The 19,077-nt window shown below is 40.8% G+C and overlaps 1 protein-coding gene across 3 annotated transcripts in view; it reads left to right on the top strand.

Annotated features, from left to right (window-relative positions):
* The first annotated feature begins 3,573 nt into the window (after nt 1–3,573).
* The window catches only part of rnf152 (ring finger protein 152), a 58,107-nt gene continuing 42,603 nt past the window's right edge, over nt 3,574–19,077 (top strand). The window contains exons 1-2 of one of the 3 annotated variants that reach the window (XM_026180247.1): nt 3,574–3,590; nt 4,027–4,282. The gene's annotated coding sequence lies outside the window, so the exon portion shown is untranslated. Of the gene's footprint in view, nt 3,591–3,656; nt 3,687–3,880; nt 4,283–19,077 lie in introns of those variants that run through there. The other 2 variants (XM_026180246.1, XM_026180245.1) reach the window with 2 other exon arrangements.

Genomic DNA, 19,077 nt, shown 5'->3' with positions numbered 1-19,077 from the left:
TAAGCTAATGCTTAGCTTTGCTCTCCCGTGACAAGTGCACGTCTCTATCACAGGCTCACTCATGTATTTGAACCAGTGAGTCCCATGGGCTGCAGCCAGATTTAGGCACCAAAAAGTCAGCATTAGCATTTCAGATGTCCTATCTGTTTTCATTAACTCAATCTTGCATGAGAGTTCCCAAACTTCCCAGGAGCCCGAAGCTCTGTCAGACATTTGTGGACTCCAGGGGGAGGTTGCCATTTCAGAGTCTTGATGCATCACAGATTCAAACTCCTTATCCTCCATAATTAAAGAAAATGTGTTAAAGGCTGCAGCAATACAGTCATTGAACTCTAGAGGGACCGAGGCTTAGGTCTGCATCACAGGTGGCTTCAAAGAAACTTAAGCACACACATTCACACATGCAGTATATCTAAGATCTTTTTCAATGCATCCCAAGGCCCCCTTTTAATAATTTAACTGAGAGACTTCCCTGCATCTACCTCAGCTGTCCGCTTATGAGCTGCATTTGCCATTACTTTTAATTACTCATCACATTTAATCCTAATGTTCAATCTGATGCTGGTGAAATCACTTTTGAAGCAAATCAGAGCTCCTTCACTGGCAGAAAGTGGTTATATTACCCCCATAATACTCTCAGAGGATCAGACTTTAACAATTATGGTAGTTTTTGAATTCCCTATGAGGGAATATGGCAATATTCTCATCTTCTGCAATCTATTATATTAAATAGAAACCTCTTTTACTCTCTTAGAGTGCCTTGTGTTGTGATTAAAAAAAGTTTTTACTGCATCTTTGCTTTTATTTGACTGAGTAACAATTGGTTCAAATAAGGCAACTTTAGTGAGCAGAACCGCCTGCTGCAAAATTATATATATACAACAAACAGCAAATATATATATGTAAACAACAGCAACAGTTAGGCTGTTTAGGTTAGCCTCAGGGTCGTTTAGCAACAATAGAGGTGTTTGGTGACCAGTGGGCCCCCACCTACTGCTTAATCTATCAGGCTCCTGCTAAGAAGCCAGTTGTTTTCATTTCCATTTGTATGGCTACTAAAATGCACTCCTTTGCCTATTTATAGGTCATTTGCATTCTCATCAGTATTAAATGGGGATAACAAAGGATTTTATAGAAAATGACGTGCAGATGGGGGTGTAATTACAGGTACAGTAAAATCATCATTGGAGAAAGAAAGCAATGAAATTTGAGCTTATCCAAACCATAATCATAATAATAGTTTTACTGCATAAAATTAAGCAAACAGTGACAGAAAATAAAAGTGGGAAGGCAAAACTAAAACTTAAGTATAAACCTGGACTGAGACTCAAACATTCTGGGTAAAAAGTCTGACTTGAGCCTCTGCTTATACTCTCAGTGGATTACAAACAAGTAGAACAGGCCATCGTATCATTTACAGTCCATGTCCACAACAAAGTCTGCTGCCTAGAATACATGTGTAGCTGGTGCACTGTAATGTTATTGGACAAATCTGCACAGTCACAGAAGCCTAGCAGGCATATGGATATCCCCACGAGCCTTGTGCTCACCGTCTAATGATGAAATTGACATCACTTGAAAGTAAACTCAAAGCCAAATTCCACAGCCTTCCCTCCAATTATTTAAAAGAGACTTTTGTTATTCTTTTAAACTGCAACACACTGATCAGCCACAATATTAAAAGCACCCACCCAAAGCTATGATTATTACAGATCTATTGGTTATTGCTTGTGCATAACCATAACCATTCAATGCTCGCATTTTAGGCACGCTTGACTCACTGCAGCCTTGTGTGGAGGTGTCACAACAGGAAACAAAGCAATTCTGAATGTTTCTTCATGGCTTTCTGCAGAATGTTTCATCTTTCCCAATTAGAAAAGAAAACGATCTCCCTCAGCACGATCTGGGAATCCTTATGCTCCCGCAGAGACCAACTTTCTTACAGGCTCTTGCCTCCAGCTTGCTTGCTCCAGTAGACATGGCATCAGAAGGACAGGCAGTGAACATATCCTGCCTATAATATGACAGGGCAGCCAATCCTTTGGGTCCTTGAGTTGTGGGGCTTCCAGGCTGGCACATCCCATGATGTGGTGGTGTAGAGTGTAGAGGACCCAATCTACAGAATGCGATAAAGTTGAACCGTCTACCTACTCCAAAAAGGAAACACAAAGAGCAATCCTTGATTAAAACCACAAAGAAGAAGAAGAAGTGGCAAAAAACAAACAAACAAGGAGCACAGGCTGGTAAAATAACAGACAATGCACTAAAGATGGAGGCAGGACTGTATTAATACATCTATATTGTTAGATTGGAAGCAGTAGCTGAATGAAAAGTAAAAGTGATGAAGATATTCAGACAGAGAAGTTAAATCTCAAAGCAAGGAGACACTAAAACAAAATGTAATTAAAAACAAATACGATGATTTGCAAATCTCATAAACACATTTGATTAATTTTTCTGAAAATACATTTTCAAAAAATTGTACATATCAATTGTACAGTTTTCTGAAAAACAGAAGGTCATTTTGAACAGCTGCTAGACGTAAATGGGCTTTGGCGCAGAGAACACGGCAGTGTTTGTTAGCATCCAATATTGATTTTCCACCTTGTCCCTTACACACAGAGATTTCTTCATATTCTCTCTGGATGATATTCAAAGTCTTGATTCAACAATTTGTAGATGGAGTTTTGCTGATTTTGTAAACCTCTGCCCATCTTTACTTCTGAGAAACTCTGCCTCTCAAAGATGCTCTTTTTAGACTCCGTCTGTAACTGACCACTTCCCATTTAACCTAATTAGTTGCAAAATATTCCTCCAGCTGTTTATTTTAGTATCACTTACATTTCCAACCCTTTGCTTCCCCTGCTACAACATTCATGAGTTCTGATACCGCCATGAAATTCAAAACAAGCTAATATTTTAATGTCTTAGTTTAAACATTTAATAAGTTCTCTATGTTGTATTCTGTGAATAAAATATGATATTTGCAAACTGTTCCTTTTTTGGAACTGGTGTTTTTAACTAAAGCAGGACATGGAAAGAAACTAAACTTTCAAAGTGAAGCAGGAAGAAAGTAAAAGAGAAATACTGATCACACAGACAATTTGATTCAGGCGGGGAAACACTGAGGGAACTAAAAATACCACTTTGACCAAAACCTACAGTGCATGAAGAGAATTATCATGAAAAGGAATCAAGAATAAAAAAAAAATCATAATGGCAAACAAGAATCTGAACCACAAAACCCTGGGATCATGGATGCTCAGTCAAAACAGCCCTAGTGTTTAGGTGGGTGGTAGATCCATAGTTTGTAGTTGAATGTCAGCCACTACAGCTGGCAGTGTTTTTATAGTTGAGGTTCACTCACTTATGACATTTCACAGCCGCCCTTATATGGCGTGACAACGACCTGAGCTTCCCTGTTGTTGGAGGAGGCCGCCTGCTGGAGCTATACATGGAAATGGCATGCACGTGGGAACAGCCTTTAGGAAGAAATGGATATAGGAGGAGATTTAGCTTGAAATTAATGACTGCGTGAATGGGCGATACTGGGCAGGCACTTAAAATGTAAAATGGAGGCCACTTAAAAAGTAGGACAACCAAGTTAAAGGAACTTGGGTAACCACGGGGATTGTTAGGGCTTAAAAGGGGGCACAAATAAGTCTGGACTGGATGGGAGACCAGAGGTGAAACTGGGTCAAACATCGTGGGTTTTTGTGTATCTAGGGTTCGGATTAATTAATATAATAAGGCATGAAAGGAGCTGGGGGGTGGTTGCGTGGGGTGTAGACATACCCCAGCTTTTCTGAATGGCACTTGTCAAAAAGGACAGACTGTACCCCTCCTCCTCCGGGCATCTGTTTCCACTTTAAAACCGCACATGCCTTTTGCAGAGCAGTTAGAGCCCCAGAGGAGCTCGGGAGTGCAGCAGGACCCGCATCACATCGCAGCGCAGCCTGTTTTACTCTGATACCTGCAGCCTGTGATGTATTTATTTATACACATTATTTTGTCTTCCCCTGACAGTGAGAGGGCGTATCCGCTTTGAGAAGGAGGCTGAGCGAGTACAGCGTGAGTGCAAGGAGTGGGAGGGCTGGTTGGAAACACGGGATGAAAACAGTGGAGAGCCACGCCGCCCACTAAACAAGCCGAAGCGCGTACCAACAATTTCGCAACCACCTCTTCTGCTGCTGCTGCTGGTGCCCTGCTTAAATCTACAGAGGAGCGGTGGAGAGCAGACATCCGCCGTCATACATCAGGCAGACAGAGGAACTAACAAAAGGTAAGCGCCGTGTCTCTCTTCCTCTTATCTCTTAAAACGGTGATTTGGTGAGTGAAGCCTGGTCTAAGGGGTTCGAAACACGGACGAAACAAGTTATCATGAGAGAGAGGATTGCTTTGTTTTGTCGTGCAAAGGTAGGAGCAGCATCCCCGTTGTTTGGCTTTGTCTGCTCACTTTTGCGTGCGCATTGTGCTCGGAGATTCGCGCAACACGGAATGCATGATAGTGACTTTATTTAGGTACTTATTTTAGGAAAATGAGTATTTTAGCAGTGTGCACTTTTGCAAAAGCACAAGAAGTTCCTGTACGAGCGGATTTACCTTCCTCTTTGTTTCTTTATCGCACTTCCTTTGTGTTGTTATCAGGATCCCTGCGCCTTCATCAAACTGCCCTTACCAGTATGCACTTCGGTAATTGGGTCTGCTCAGCTTTATCTGCCCGCTGTGTTTACTGAGACTGCGAGAATTCATGTTTAAACGCTGATGTCCTCAAACACTGCCTGAATTTTATTCTGTAAATGGTTTTTAACAACCTACAATAAGTGAAGCGCCCCAGCTGTGCCACAGGCCATCCATGTTGTGCTTTACGCAGCGCTTGTTGTGCCTTTTCAGCAAGAAGACACAGGGTCATTTCATGAAACTGTGCACTGTGATTACCACTAATCTAAATGTAAACTTTGATCTAACCCAGTCTTAATCTTCCCTATGACATTGTCATTTATTTATTTATTTTTTCAGCTGCCAGACTTCATGCAGCGTTTAGGATGTTTGCGCTCCTACCTAATTTTGGGCTTTAGCTTAATTATCTGGAACTATTATCACAGTTTTATTTCCCTGTTGCGCAAATAATTAAACGTTTACTGCTTTATAACCTGTCCTCCCCCCCTTTTCTTAACAAAAAAAAGACACTTTCAGCAGGCGACAGTCTGTCAGCTCTTCCAAATGTGAGAATTTGGCTGCTAAATTTAATTATTTGAAAAATACCAAGAAGTTTGAACACCATAGTAAGGCAGTGAAGGATCCATTTCAAAGGGCCACAGGGTTGACAGTTAACTGTAGCCTTTTATATAAAGTTAAATTTAAAAAAGATGTGAAAAGAATCTGCATTGTCTAATAACCAGCAGGGTGTGACTCCTCTGGTTTCTAATCCATTGTTGAAATCTATGGGAAAACAGCCCCAGGCCTCTTGAGCCTGACTAACCACTTTCCTTTACGGGATTTACGTATTATTTAATATGATGTGATGATTATTTTGTAATTCTTGGTCACAAATTAGAGTAAAAAAGCAGAAGAACAGAAGGCATTCTTAAGAAGAGGGTTACTTTGTCATTGACAGGTCAGTGAGCGTAGCTTCTTGTCCTGCACTCGTCAATCTGGTTTCAAATTGCTAGGATGAATGCAAAAAAGCTTTGAAAACATGACTCCACTAACCAGTGCTCCAGGTCTGTTTGCAGTGTTGCTTACTATTATCACTATTAGCTTGTGACACATGTCAGTTGGTTGAGTTAGCACACTTTTAAATAAGTCTTATGTTTGCAGGCTAGCATTAGATTTATCCGATTGTTGAGTTGGCTCGCTCCTAACAAGTTACATATTAGTTACTATAATAGCAAGTTGCTAACCTAAGTTAGCCACTTGAACTAGCTTTATCTTAAAAGATCAGATATTTGCACTTAAATGTTAGCTTTGTCAGTGGTTTGCTATACAGGAGATATATATATATATATATATATATATATATATATATATATATATATATATATATATATATATATATATATATATATATATACCAGAAATCCTACCAGTGGCTGGACAAAGCTGGACTGAAAGACAGCACAGAGGCACTAATCATGGCAGCACAAGAACAAGCTCTGAGCACAAGATCCATAGAGGCTGGGGTCTATCACACCAGGCAAGACCCCAGGTGCAGGCTGTGTAAAGATGCCCCAGAGACAATCCAGCACATAACAGCAGGGTGCAAGATGCTAGCAGGCAAGGCATACATGGAACGCCATAACCAAGTGGCCGGCATAGTGTACAGGAACATCTGTGCCGAGTATAACCTGGAAGTCCCGAGGTCAAAATGGGAGATGCCCCCAAGGGTGGTGGAGAATGACCGAGCTAAGATCCTGTGGGACTTCCAGATACAGACGGACAAAATGGTGGTGGCTAACCAACCGGACATAGTGGTGGTAGACAAACAGAAGAAGACGGCCGTAGTGATCGATGTAGCGGTTCCGAATGACAGCAATATCAGGAAGAAGGAACACGAGAAGCTGGAGAAATACCTATATATAATATTATATATATATATATATATATATATATATATAATATATATATATATATATATTAGTTTTATTAGCTACTCTAAATAGGCCACGTGTTAGCTAATTTTAGGTTGTTGAGTTAATGCTAATGCTAATTTGATTAAATATTAATGAAATAACAGTAGTTTTGGTAGATTGTTGGGTTGGTTCATGTTTATTAGATAACAGCTAGCATTAACTGATTCAGTTAAGCACATTTTTACCTGGCAGTTTTTACGTAAATAGTTGGAGTGGTTTAATTTTGTGTGCAAAAGTTCTCTTAATTCAGGCTTATTAAACAGTTGGTGCAGCTAGGCCCAGGGCCTTTTGCCTGGTTATACCTGCCAAACTGGCAGGATTTAATGTTAATGACATTAATTGAAATGAATTAACAGTGTTTATTAAATGCTGTTTAAATGAACAGGGTTCGGCGTTGGTGACTCATCAGGAGATGTTGCAGAGCAAGCAAGTAGGCATGGTACAGAAAAGACAGAATATCAGACTGAGTGCAACAGGAGAAATGTTTAACTTTAAGAGTTCATTCAGTGCAGTCATCCTGCTACAACCTTACACTTATATTATTAAAAGACAAAATATCTCCCCAAGTTACACAGTTTTCATCTATTGGCTCAAACTAGCTTTACATTGCTGCAGTTTTGTTTCTTCTTTGTCAACACCATCTAATTAGAAGTTGTTCCTCCAAACAAAAGCCACATGTATTCATAAGTTGCTTGTTTACTGGGAAGAGTTGTGGTAACCCGTCAACCTGCCTGAAAAGAAAGTTTGGCAGTGAGAGTCAAAACAAATCTGATTGTACTCTGCACTTGAAATGTGATGGATTTGACAAGCTTGGCCAAACAAACCAAACAAAAACAAACCAAAAAAATGTACATGTTCTCCTCTCACAGATTTGGGCTTGCAGTAATTTAAAAGCTGCTGAGGTATTTCACAGAGACATTGCGGTCTTTGTTTTAGGCAAGAAGAACAAAAGTCTGGAGCTGCAGTTTAGGTGTATCACTTAATTCAAGGAACCACTCTCCCCTTCACTTTTTGCAATTTTTATCGAACCTCTAGTAGCAGCATTTAGACAGGCTACAACAATTAAGGGCATAAAATTTAAGAACATAGAACATAAAATCAGTCTCTATGCGGATGATGTGTTGCTTTTTCTGCAAAACACACAAACCAACCTCTGAGGTAATTACTCTAATAAACTGGTTTTCAAGAGTTTCAGATTATTCAATTAACTGGTCAAAATCTACAGTTCTTCCCATTAACTGCTCCTTCCATAATTCTTCCTCTGCCCCACTACAATCTGGAAATATTAAATATTTAGGTATTAATGTTTCTCCTAAGCTTTCAGACTTAACTAAATTAAACCACATCCCACTTCTAAAGAAAGTAGAAGGCGATCTGACTAGATGGAAATCGTTACCCATATCACTCATGGGAAGGGTCGCCACTATAAAAATGATGATCTTGCCAAAAATAAATTACTTATTTTTGATGAGCCCTAACAAACCATCACAAGATTTGTTCAGATCTCTGGATTCATATATTTCTAAATTCCTTTGGAAAGATAAACCCCCGCGTATCAGCTTAAAAACGCTACAAAGAACCAAGGATAGGGGAGGATTAGATCTGCCTAATTTTCACCAATACTTCTTAGCCAACAGGCTTCAGTTAATCTCAGAATGGTTAAAACATACCTTCTTAGATGAGCCCTGGCTAGATGTTGAACAGGCACTATGCAATGATCTAGAGATTTCAGACCTACCATTTATTAGCTCAAACATCAAAAGACATGAATGCTTTAAAAGCATCAACATCAGCTTTTCTCTGACAGCATGGTGGGAGTTTCTAAAAATAACGGAGTCTTCATTAATCCCATGCAAACGTACACCTATCTGGAATAACCCTGACATATTACAAAACAATAATATGATTAATTTCCCAGAATGGAGTTGTAAAGGAATTAAATACTTAGAACATATATTAGAGGGAAACGAATTTATTCCATTTGACAGACTAGTTGCACAATATGGGATCAACAAGAAAAGATTTTTAGAATATCAACAAATTAAATCCATAGTAAAAAAGAAATTTAACCTCAGTCAAGTTGAATTACAAACACCACCAAGTGCGGTACATTTTCTTACTCTTAAACCCCCCAAATTATTATCTAAAATATACAGAACACTTTTTAAATTAGATGAATCAATATCCCTTCCTATTGCAAAGTGGGAAGCAGATTTATCAGTCAGCTTAGACCAAAACTTCTGGTCTCAGATTTGCTTAAAAACCTTTAAATTGATTAAAAATCCCAGTCTGCAATTAATACAATACAAAACACTACATAGAGTGCACTATACAGGTCATCGGATGTTCAAGATGGACTTTACATCTTCCAACAACTGCTCACACTGTCAAGGCAATACACCAGACAATTACATCCACGCTCTTTGGTTCTGTCCACCAGTGCAGAAGTTTTGGCACGAGATATGTGAAGACTTATCAAAGTGTCTGAAATGTAAAATTCCAACCTCCCCTTTAGTGTGCTTGTTGGGAAAATTGGATGAGGTCACTACAGAAACTAATACAGTCCACATGGTTTTTACGGCCCTATGCATCGCCAAGAAAACAGTCCTCATGAACTGGAAAAATAAAAATAATCTTAATTCTAGCCAATATAGAAACCATCTAATAGATCACATTAGTCTCGATATAGCCTCTGCCACCACATTAGATCAATCCCTCTGGGCTCCTTTGATCGGCTCCATCACCTAGCGGGGGTAGGGGGTCGTGGTTTTGTCCCGCCTTAGCTACTGTGGTTGATGTGGAATTGGGACGGGCTTAGGGCGCCTGGAGGACCCCTAGAGACGTTATCCCTGGAGGGCTTAACCCGGGGGTTGTGTTCATAACCTGGTTAGTGGCTCTGGTTGCTCTTAGAGGTTGTTCTCCTCGTGGCTGCGTGCAGCGGGGCTGGAGGATGGTCTGTACTGGTGGACGTAGGTTACTGGCCTGGTGGCCTGGCTGCCCCTGAGTGGATCCGGGGCAGGTGTGGGGGTTTGGGGTTCGGGGGTGCTTCGCCTCCGTGCTGGGGCTCTGGCTGGGCCTTGGGGGCTTCGGTCCTCGTCGGTGTGTCACCGAGGTTGTGGGCGGGTGGGTGCACGGGGGCTCAGCCCTGGCGCAGGGGGCCTCTGGTGCATCCGGCTAACTGGGGGGCTCTTCAACTGGCGGGGAGGTTGTTCCATCCTTGCAGGAGTCCACTCTGCAGGTGGGGGAGAGACATAGGAGAGGTGGAGAATAAACTTAACCTGGGTGTCTGTTGTCTTGTATAGTCTGGGAGACGATTGAATGTTGGGGTGGGTACAGTTTCCTCTGCGGTGGGGTAGGGTGGGCTGCCCTGGGTCCTGTGGGGCTTGGCAATTAATCTTTTTTTAGAAAAAAAAATTCAAGGAACCAGACGTGCAAAATTTTATAGTGCTTTGTATGTGAGAAATAAACACACAGAGTGAAAATCTCATAAATCTTAGGAAGTAATGCAAATGGAATGGTTTTTTTTTTTCTCCTCTGGTTATGTGGTCATACTAGATGGTCAAAAGTATATGGACAGGTTTTACGTATATTAGTTTGGACTAAAGGGAAGCCTTAAAGATGACTTGCTTTGCTCATTTACAGCTGTGCATTTTCACCCTTGTTTCTCACAGAGTGGCTTTTCACACACACAGTTGAAATTAATCTATATTTGTCTTCTTCTGGTCCTTGTTGCAGCCCCCTTATAAGCCAACTTTCTTTTTAGTAACAAATCACAGCAATTTTAACAGACTTTCAAGGGAACAATGTAACATCTCTGCCCTACATTTCCATGCAGTCCTTGTTAGAAGTCCAGGTTATGCAGAGTCGCACACTTCAGCACCAGTGCGACTAAATCTCTGGGGGAATATGTCGCCTTATATCACCAACACTTACAAATATTTACTTGGCTTCATCCAGCAGCTGCCTGCCTTCTGCGAGCAGTCAGAGGGAATGAAGGTAAACACTGCCTTTAAGTTTGCTGAGGCAAGGATCCTTAGAAACATGCACAGCTTTCAGACTGTCCTCTGGAGAGCTTAACTCGTCCTGGCATCTTATTCCAGCTGCTTGTCTCTTTCTCTGCTCTTGGGTAGACGTTTGATATTTAACATCATAAAATGTTGCACGTTCATTCAGTGTCAGTTGAAACGGGGAGATTATTTTTCAACCCTGCAGGTTAAGGTTTTTGTAACAGCTTGCCGGTGCTGGGTTTTTGACTTCAGAATTATTTACGGCATAGATTTACCAATGCTCACTGAAAGATTCCTCGCAGGTTCTTTATTCATATTTGATAGAATAGCGCCACACAGTTGCTACACATCCGTGATGTGATATCCCCATTCCACCACATCCCAAAGATGCTCTTTTGGATTGAGGTCATGAGTGACCGTGGAGGTCACTGGAGGTCAAGTGAGGGTTGTCATACAGTGAACTCATTATCATGTCATGATGCTCAGCTTGTGCGGAGTCCAGAGTGTGCCTAGAGAATATCCTCCATGATCAGACTGAACCATTCATACAAGGAAGGATGGATCCATGTTTTCATGTCGTTTATATGAAATCCTGAAGCTACCATCTGAATGTCGGAGCAGAAATCAAGACTCATCACACCAGGCAATGTTTATTTCAATTTTCTATTCTCCAACTTTGATGAACTTGTGTGAACAGCAGCCTCAGATTCTTCTTAGCTGACAGGAGTGGTCTTCTGCTGCTGTAGCCCATCTGCTTCAAGGTTTGAGGTGCACTCAGAGATGCTCTTCTGCAGGCTGTGGTCATAATGAGGTGTTATTTGAGTTACCATTGCTTTCTGTTATGTTCAGAGCTCTAGCATGAGTAAGGTATTTTCATCCAGTGAACTGTCACTCACTGGATATTTTCTCTTTTTCAAATCGGTCTCTGTAAACTCTGGAGATGGTTTTGTGTGAACGTCCCTGTACATCAGCAGACTCTGAAAAAACTCAGACCAAGAACCATGCAACATTCAAAGTCACATATTTTTTTTTTCCATATTCTGCTGCGCAATTTGCTCTTCAACAGGTTATTTTGACCATGCATTGAATTGCTGCCACATGATTGGTTGATTAGACATTTGCCTTAACAAACAGTTGAAGAGGTGTGCATTCACAAAAATTCAACAAATTGCCTACGCATCAAACCATGAGCAAAGGCATGAGCACATCAACTGATCTTTGATCCTGTATAGCTCACAGTGTTATGCAGCCCTGCCTTCTCGTGTAAATTTTAACACTCATAAATCACAAACTTACTTTGCATTTTTTTTCTGCACCTACACTGATTGGTGAGCCACAGTTGGAGTTTGCAAAGATTCATTTTGAGTTGGTTAAATATGACAGGTAGGTCAAATTTGAGGCATTTGATATATCAACCTGATGCTAATGCAATATTAATAAACATCCTCCTTAACCAGATATTTTCCCCCCTTGTTTCTGTTAGCTCTCTGGGGATCTTCAGTCCAGCTCTCTGTGCTCCCTCCATACATCATTTCTCTCCTTTTTTCTCTTTCCATTTTCCAAAAGCGCACTTCCGCTGTCTCCTCCATTAATTTCTCCTCTCCCAGGACGTTGGCAGGTCCGCTTCCACCTTTCCCTCTGCTTCATTTGCATCTTGGCTCCACACGGCTGCCCAAGTGTTTTCTGGGAGTCAGGTGGCTAATTGGTTCCCATCTGTTGGGAGAAGGCGGCCTTTACGGGATGGTGGGTAATTTGTGTCAGGAGTTTTACCATATTGATTGAGTTCTTTCCTTTTGTTTCCTTTATGCTGCCTGAGCTCTGTGTTGAGTTGCCTGTTTTCTGCTGCTCTGCCTTTCATAGAAGTGAAGACTGTTCACCTGCAAGCTTTATTTTCACTTGTTTCTGAGGAGAAGTACATCAAGGCTTGTGCTTCAATTTTTGGCTGCTCCTCTGTGTTAATAGTTTCACAATCCTTATCTGCAGCATGAGTTTCTCTCTGTGTAAAGATAACTCTGAGAGGAGGAAGTGGTTGGATCTAGCATGGGCCCAGCAAACCAAAACAGGAAGTGGCAGGAAACACTGAAACGCTTGTTGAGACACACGCGAGAGCCATGAAAAGGACATTTTGTTTACTTCGGAGCTACCTGAAGTCGGGGACATAATTTCACACAGCAGCCCGGGAGACTGCTGGCTCTCTTCCATACAGCACTTTACTGCAGCAGTTTAACATTCAGTATTAACAGAGATGACTGTGTTTAGCCTCAGGGGGCTGCAAAGAACCAGCATGGTGAGGGGTGAGGGCAGGGGGAGGGGTGGCGGTGTCTGGGCTGAGTTGTGATTTGCCAGTGATGAGCCAGTGTGGGCGAGCGACAGACTGACTGCAGTGTTAAGTTGGAGCGTTGCAGATTCTGTGATAACTTACCAAATGATGGGGTGCCTGGCAAGGACGAGATGCTCTGTGGTTGTGCCCCAAAGCTGTTGATTTGGTGGATGCATGACTATTGGCATATTCTCCCTTAGCGGTGCAACGGGTCAAAAGTCTCATGGATTGGATCGGATCACGGTTTTAAGTCACGGATCGGATCAATTTTTGGATCAGCAAAAAAAAAAACAAAAAAAAAACACAAAAATTTAACATTTACTTTTTTAGTTATTGAAGTATTTTTTGCCTGTTAAAAACATTCAACTCAAGACTCATTCCACGCAATTATTAAAAAAAAAAATGGTACAATATAGGGCTTTATATCTACCACTCAATTCAATTCAATTTTATTTATAAAGCGCCAAATCACAACAACAGTCACCTCAAGGCGCTTTATATTGTAAGGTAGACCCTACAATAATACATACCGCTCATTATATCGCACTCCGCTGTGATCGGATTGATCGGATCGGATTACGGATCAACCGTGATCCGTTGCACCACTATTCTCCCTCACTATCATCGCCTCTCGGCTGTATTAACTTTGCTAATTTTGCATTTCATGTATTTTTAGTTTTAATTCAAAGGTTTTATTGCAGACAAGGTGCAACATCTGGGCCACTTGATGCTGTGTTTGTAAGAATATCAAGCATGTCTGTCGTATTCTATCTTTTGAAGTGTTTTTATTGCAATTATGTAACCAGTAATATAGTTTGCTGTGTGGTGCAGTTAGTCTGCAAACTCCAAGCCCCCCCCCCCCCCCAAAAAAAGCAGTCATTATGTAAGTGCAAAAAACTGTAGTTCCTTTAGTGGCCACTGGAGTCAATCCCAGTAGACTCCCATTTATACAAAAGTGGTTAAAGCTTAAAAAGGAATGTGATTGATGCTTTGATTTAGGGCATGGGCAGCTGTAGCCAACCAGTGTGTTTGGCTGATGGAGTGTTTGTAAGAGTTGTAATATAATTTTCTGTGAGGTAGAGAACATCCAGTAAGTTTGTGGTTCAGTTTTAGCGAGTACATTTCTAGTATTTTATTTATATCCTACTAATCCGCGTCTCTGTGTGTTACAACTATAAGTTGATAAATGCAGGTTGGCTGCGTTTGCTGATAACTTGGGGCACATCTAGCTCCCAAAAACCCACATAGCAGCAGCCATGATGCAAACATTTAAGTACAACAAACAAAGTTTGCTGAGTAACTGGTTTCCTGTTCAGTATTCTGGAGTCATATGACTGCTAACCACATGATGTTGACTAACTTTAAGTTCCCTAACTATAATAAATATGACGTGTCTGGGAAGTATTGACAGGTGTCTCAATCTGGTAGATAAAAAAAAAAGAGACCATCAGCTACAGGTTGAGACGGCAGTCGGTTTGTATTCTTCTGATACATCAGTCGCCTTCCTTCCCCACTTGTGAGCATGTGTGTATCACATCCTGTCTCTGTAAACCTGCTAGAGTGAAGTTTTATGACATTTTATTAAAATTACAAAGGCACAATGATGAAATCCATGTTTTACCCCCTGAATGTGAGTTTTCATTGGAAAGTGTGAGTTGCTATTGTGTAAATACCTTTTTCACACTGCACATTCTGCATCTTCATGTTATTAATGTAATGACTGAAAAAGCATTTGTGTTTTTGTGTTATTATTAAAAAAACTGAACAAGATTAAGTGTTTTCAGGAGACATTTGCATAACAAGAAGAGGGAAATAAACCCCTGCCACAAATTAGCTTCATTTAATGTGGATCTGAGTACCAAACAAGCGTTTAGGGAGAACTTTAAGGTTATAGAAAGATTTTAAGAGCCCACTCATTAAATATTCCTTTAACTGTCTGTTTTTAATGGACCTAATTTGCAACTAAACAAACATTTGTGTCAGGTAATTTTCTTTTAGTCTCTTAACTGATTGCTTTGAACGTATTTGGCACCTTTTTTATGATTTTACTTTTATTCTCTGACAGAAAAATTAAAACATTTCCTCCTTCATTTCTTATTTTGAAGTGTCCCTTTTGAGATTTCAGCAGTACTTTATGATCTACATTACCTTGATATAATGATTAAGTATTAGATTACTGTATGTTTTCATCTCTTGCCGTTACCTCTGACTGTTCAGGACGAGCTCTCAATCACTCTGCATCTGTGTGTTTCTACTCATAAAGTTCATCACACCATCCCCTCTGAGAGAGCCGCCAGTGATGAATCAATTTCAAGCTCTTTTTGAGAGCTTCCCGACACTCGGTGGGGTGCCAGTGTTGACCTTGTGTAATGAGGGAAGGTTTCCATATCTGCAAGTTATAAAAAAAAAAAAAAAAAAAGTGAATAGCATGAGGAGATGGTGAATGGTGCACTGCTTGGGTAAATTTAATTTGGCATAAAAGAAAAAGGAAAGAGGAGAGAAATGATGAGCTGGTGTGTGGCAGTAGAGGGAAGATGAGAGAAGTAAGTGACATTGTTAGAGCACCACAAATTGAGACGCTTTCAGAGAATTGCACACATCAGTATGTTTTAATGCCGTTATCGTTTTTACTTTCCTGATATCAACGATTTGATTGCTTGCACCAGGCTTGTGAGCTGATACCGCCGTGTTTCTCCTTCCCGCGGCCTGACAGTCGATTTGTTTAGCTGCTGTAATCTAAAATGACTTGCATGCATGCATAGAGACTCGTACATCCATCCTTAATGACACCATTTAATGCTTTTTTTAAAATTTTATTCCCTTTGGAGGAGTGCTGTGTACCTGTGGCCACGGATTCCTGAAAAGGATCCAATTTGATTCAATCACACTCTGTCCTGGTGTTCCTGTTGTTTGGTGGGTGTCTCTGCCAATGATGGATTCAGTTATTTCCATTCGCGGGATGCATTGTAAACGGTGACGAATGGTGCAGGCTAATGCATCATGTGTTGTCAAGGAGAATCATTTACCTTGCCTTCACAATCCATTAAGCCGATGAGAAGAAGAAAAGTTGGATGTGACCGCAAGTTTGCCTCTCTTTCGTCCACTTTCGTCTTTACGCAACGTTACTCGGCCTCGCCTCTCCTTCACTGAACACAACTCCCCCTCCTCCCCCATCGCTTCACCTGCAGGAAGCGACAAGATGGACACGGCAAATCCGTTAACGAGTTACTGCGCATCGCCCCGTGCGTGGGGCTGGACGGCGTCAACGTGTTAGCTAGCTAACCACGCTAACGAGCTAACCACGCTAACGCCATGCAGCCCAGAGGTGCTGCACGGACTAAAATCCTTTCATTTTCTCAAAAGTTGACAGCGCGCCTTATGTATGAATTCTGGTTGTGCTTGATGGCCGCGCACCGATTTTATGTGGAACACGGCGCTCAGCAATCTGTCAAAAAATGTTTTAGTACGACTTTGGTAAGCTACGGAGCTGCAGCGCTTGATGGATTGTCGGAGCATTACGGCTGAGCCTCGCGGAGTGATACGTACTGTGCTTCAACGTAATATTACCTTACTGTGTATAAGGACCATAAATGGCACCTGTTAAGAGACGTGGTTGCGAAGCGGATTTCAAACTCCAGGTTGTCAGTCACGCAGTACAAGTTGGGAACAGAGCAGCTGTGAAATCTGTCCTTGTTATAGTGCTCGTCTTTTAGTTTACATTTTGACTGCACATTTGTGAGCTTTTTGTTATGCACAAAAACAACATTGTTTTCTTTTATTTATGGAGCATTATTATTTAATAAATGCTCATAATTTATTTTTGAGTAAATTTTATGTACATCTGCTCTATGTTAATAAAAGTGCCTGTGTGACATCTGGGACACAGCTTTGACTAAGAACTCTCTTTTTGTTCTTACTTTATGGCTTTAAAAAAAATATATCGAGATATATATCTTATATCGCCATCCAGCTAAAAAATATCGAGATATGAATTTTGGGTCATATCGCCCAGCCCTAATGTGCAGCTGTGGTTTCTCTCTGACACTGACAGAAGATGGACTGAATGGGATCTGTGGATTCTGCGCGTGCCATTGTGAACATTAAGGCAAGGCAAGGCAAAGCAAGTTTATTTGTATAGCACAATTCAACAACAAGGTGATTCAAAGTGCTTTACAGAGACATTATTAAGTTCAGTGTATGAAATGCAGTTTGATGGCTGACGGTTCTTTACATTTAGTCTTTGCTGAAAATTGGCTCCAAAACAAATGTTGTGCTGACGCTACTTCAACATCTAATCAGCTCGAATGTTGTGTAGACTTCCGTCTTGGACTCTAGCAAGGAAAAATATGCGTACAAAGTATCTGATATCTAAATCTCGCTTGTTGAGATTTGAGCCTGTAAAAACCTGAGCTGGAGACCATAACTTATGCTGTTGTTCCTGTTGGTAAGGTGAAGAGTGTGAAAGGTACAGTACTGTGCAAAAATCTTAACCTGGACTTTGTCTGCTTTTTCACGTATTGTAAGTCCGGGCCTTGTACTTGACCTTTTTCTGATGATGTTTCTTTTTAAACCAACATTGAATTCTTTGAACAAAGGGTTTACTAGATATCATACTGCTGTATTACCCATCCATCTAGAAGCTTTAAAAAAAAAAAAAATCAATACATTTTTTCTACAACAGAAAAGCAATGAACATTGTGCTTATTCTTTTGTAATGGAAATGAAAGTGAAAGAAGAGCCCATTCTCACTCCTGGGGCGTAGCATAGCGACGTTTTGTCACGTCCCGTGGCGTTCCAGCCGTAACCTTATCCCTAACCATAACCATAACCTTATTCCTAACATTAACCAGATGTTAAATGATGTAAAATAGTGTTTTCCAAAGCGATTTGAAGAAAATGAACGAACATGTGTAGATTGAGTCCAAACAGTTCTCATGTGTTCTCCTTTTTCCGATGTCGTCATTTAGGAACGTGTTGGGTACCCGAAAACGAAATATGTTGACGATTTGTCACCTAGCGTAAAATGTTACGCTTTGGGAGTGAGAACGTGTTGGAAAGAAAGATGGTGAGAGGTAAAGCATTCAAATGCAGCTTACTGTCACTAAGAATGAATTGTGGAGTTGTTGACTCAAGTGTTAAATGGATAACAATATATCCATTAAGACAAGTGCAGGGTGCCCATAATTAAACAAGTCATCATCAGCTTTCTCTATTGTGTTAGCCAAGGAGAGCCACTTTGTTTAGATAATTATTAGCGAAGAGATAATTTGGCACTTGTGTTCGTGTAATGGTGGTCCGTTGACCCACACGGCTTTATCAGGCAAGCGCTGGATGACTAAACTGTCGAGTTAACGATTGGGCTGACTTTTTCTACGGAGCTGCCATATTGTGACCACAGAAAGTGATTTTTATAGTGCTTGTTCACTATTTGAATACCCCCCTTGTAGTTCCTGTGGCAGGTCCACCTACTCAGCCATGCTTTTTTTAATAAGTTGGTCTCCCACAGTGATTTAGCCACAGTGTCAGGCAGTAACTGAGTAAAATATTCATATCTGCTGCCCTTTCTCTGTGTACCCAGGTAGCGAGCTAGTGAGCATTTGAGATGCTTATTTGAGGAATTATGCAGCGAATGCTTCATTTATATATAATGTGGGTGGCGTTGCATGTCACAAACTTTGGTAGGCGGGGTTGCTAATCAGCTGAGAAACAGTCAAGCTGGGCTTCTTCTCACTGATTTGACAAAGGGGTCAGGCCCAAATGACCTATTACCTACTGATTATTTGGTTATAATGCATCAACTGCTGGCATTCATGTTGCAGATTAGCAGAGACATCGCACCCATGCCTTAACAGGCCTGAGCTGTAGTAAAACCCAAACCATGTCAAAACCTTTAGGTTTAAATGCTTTAGGTGATTATTGTAAATGCATTTTAATTAGACACTATTAGGGATCTGCCAAAAAGGATTCTTTGCATAATAATCAGACATCCAAGGGCTGATTCAAAATATGGTCTGTAATTCTGAACACGAGCTTCAGTTATTTTTAGGTCAATAGTGTCACTTTAGTGAAAACCATATAAAAGCAACTTCATATTCCAAAAAGACGTCTATAGTAATAT

Source organism: Astatotilapia calliptera, chromosome 9 (assembly GCF_900246225.1).
Source record: "Astatotilapia calliptera chromosome 9, fAstCal1.2, whole genome shotgun sequence".
Taxonomy (NCBI): domain Eukaryota; kingdom Metazoa; phylum Chordata; class Actinopteri; order Cichliformes; family Cichlidae; genus Astatotilapia; species Astatotilapia calliptera.
Note: the sequence above shows the minus strand (reverse complement) of the source record. Positions and strands in the feature narration are given on the sequence as shown.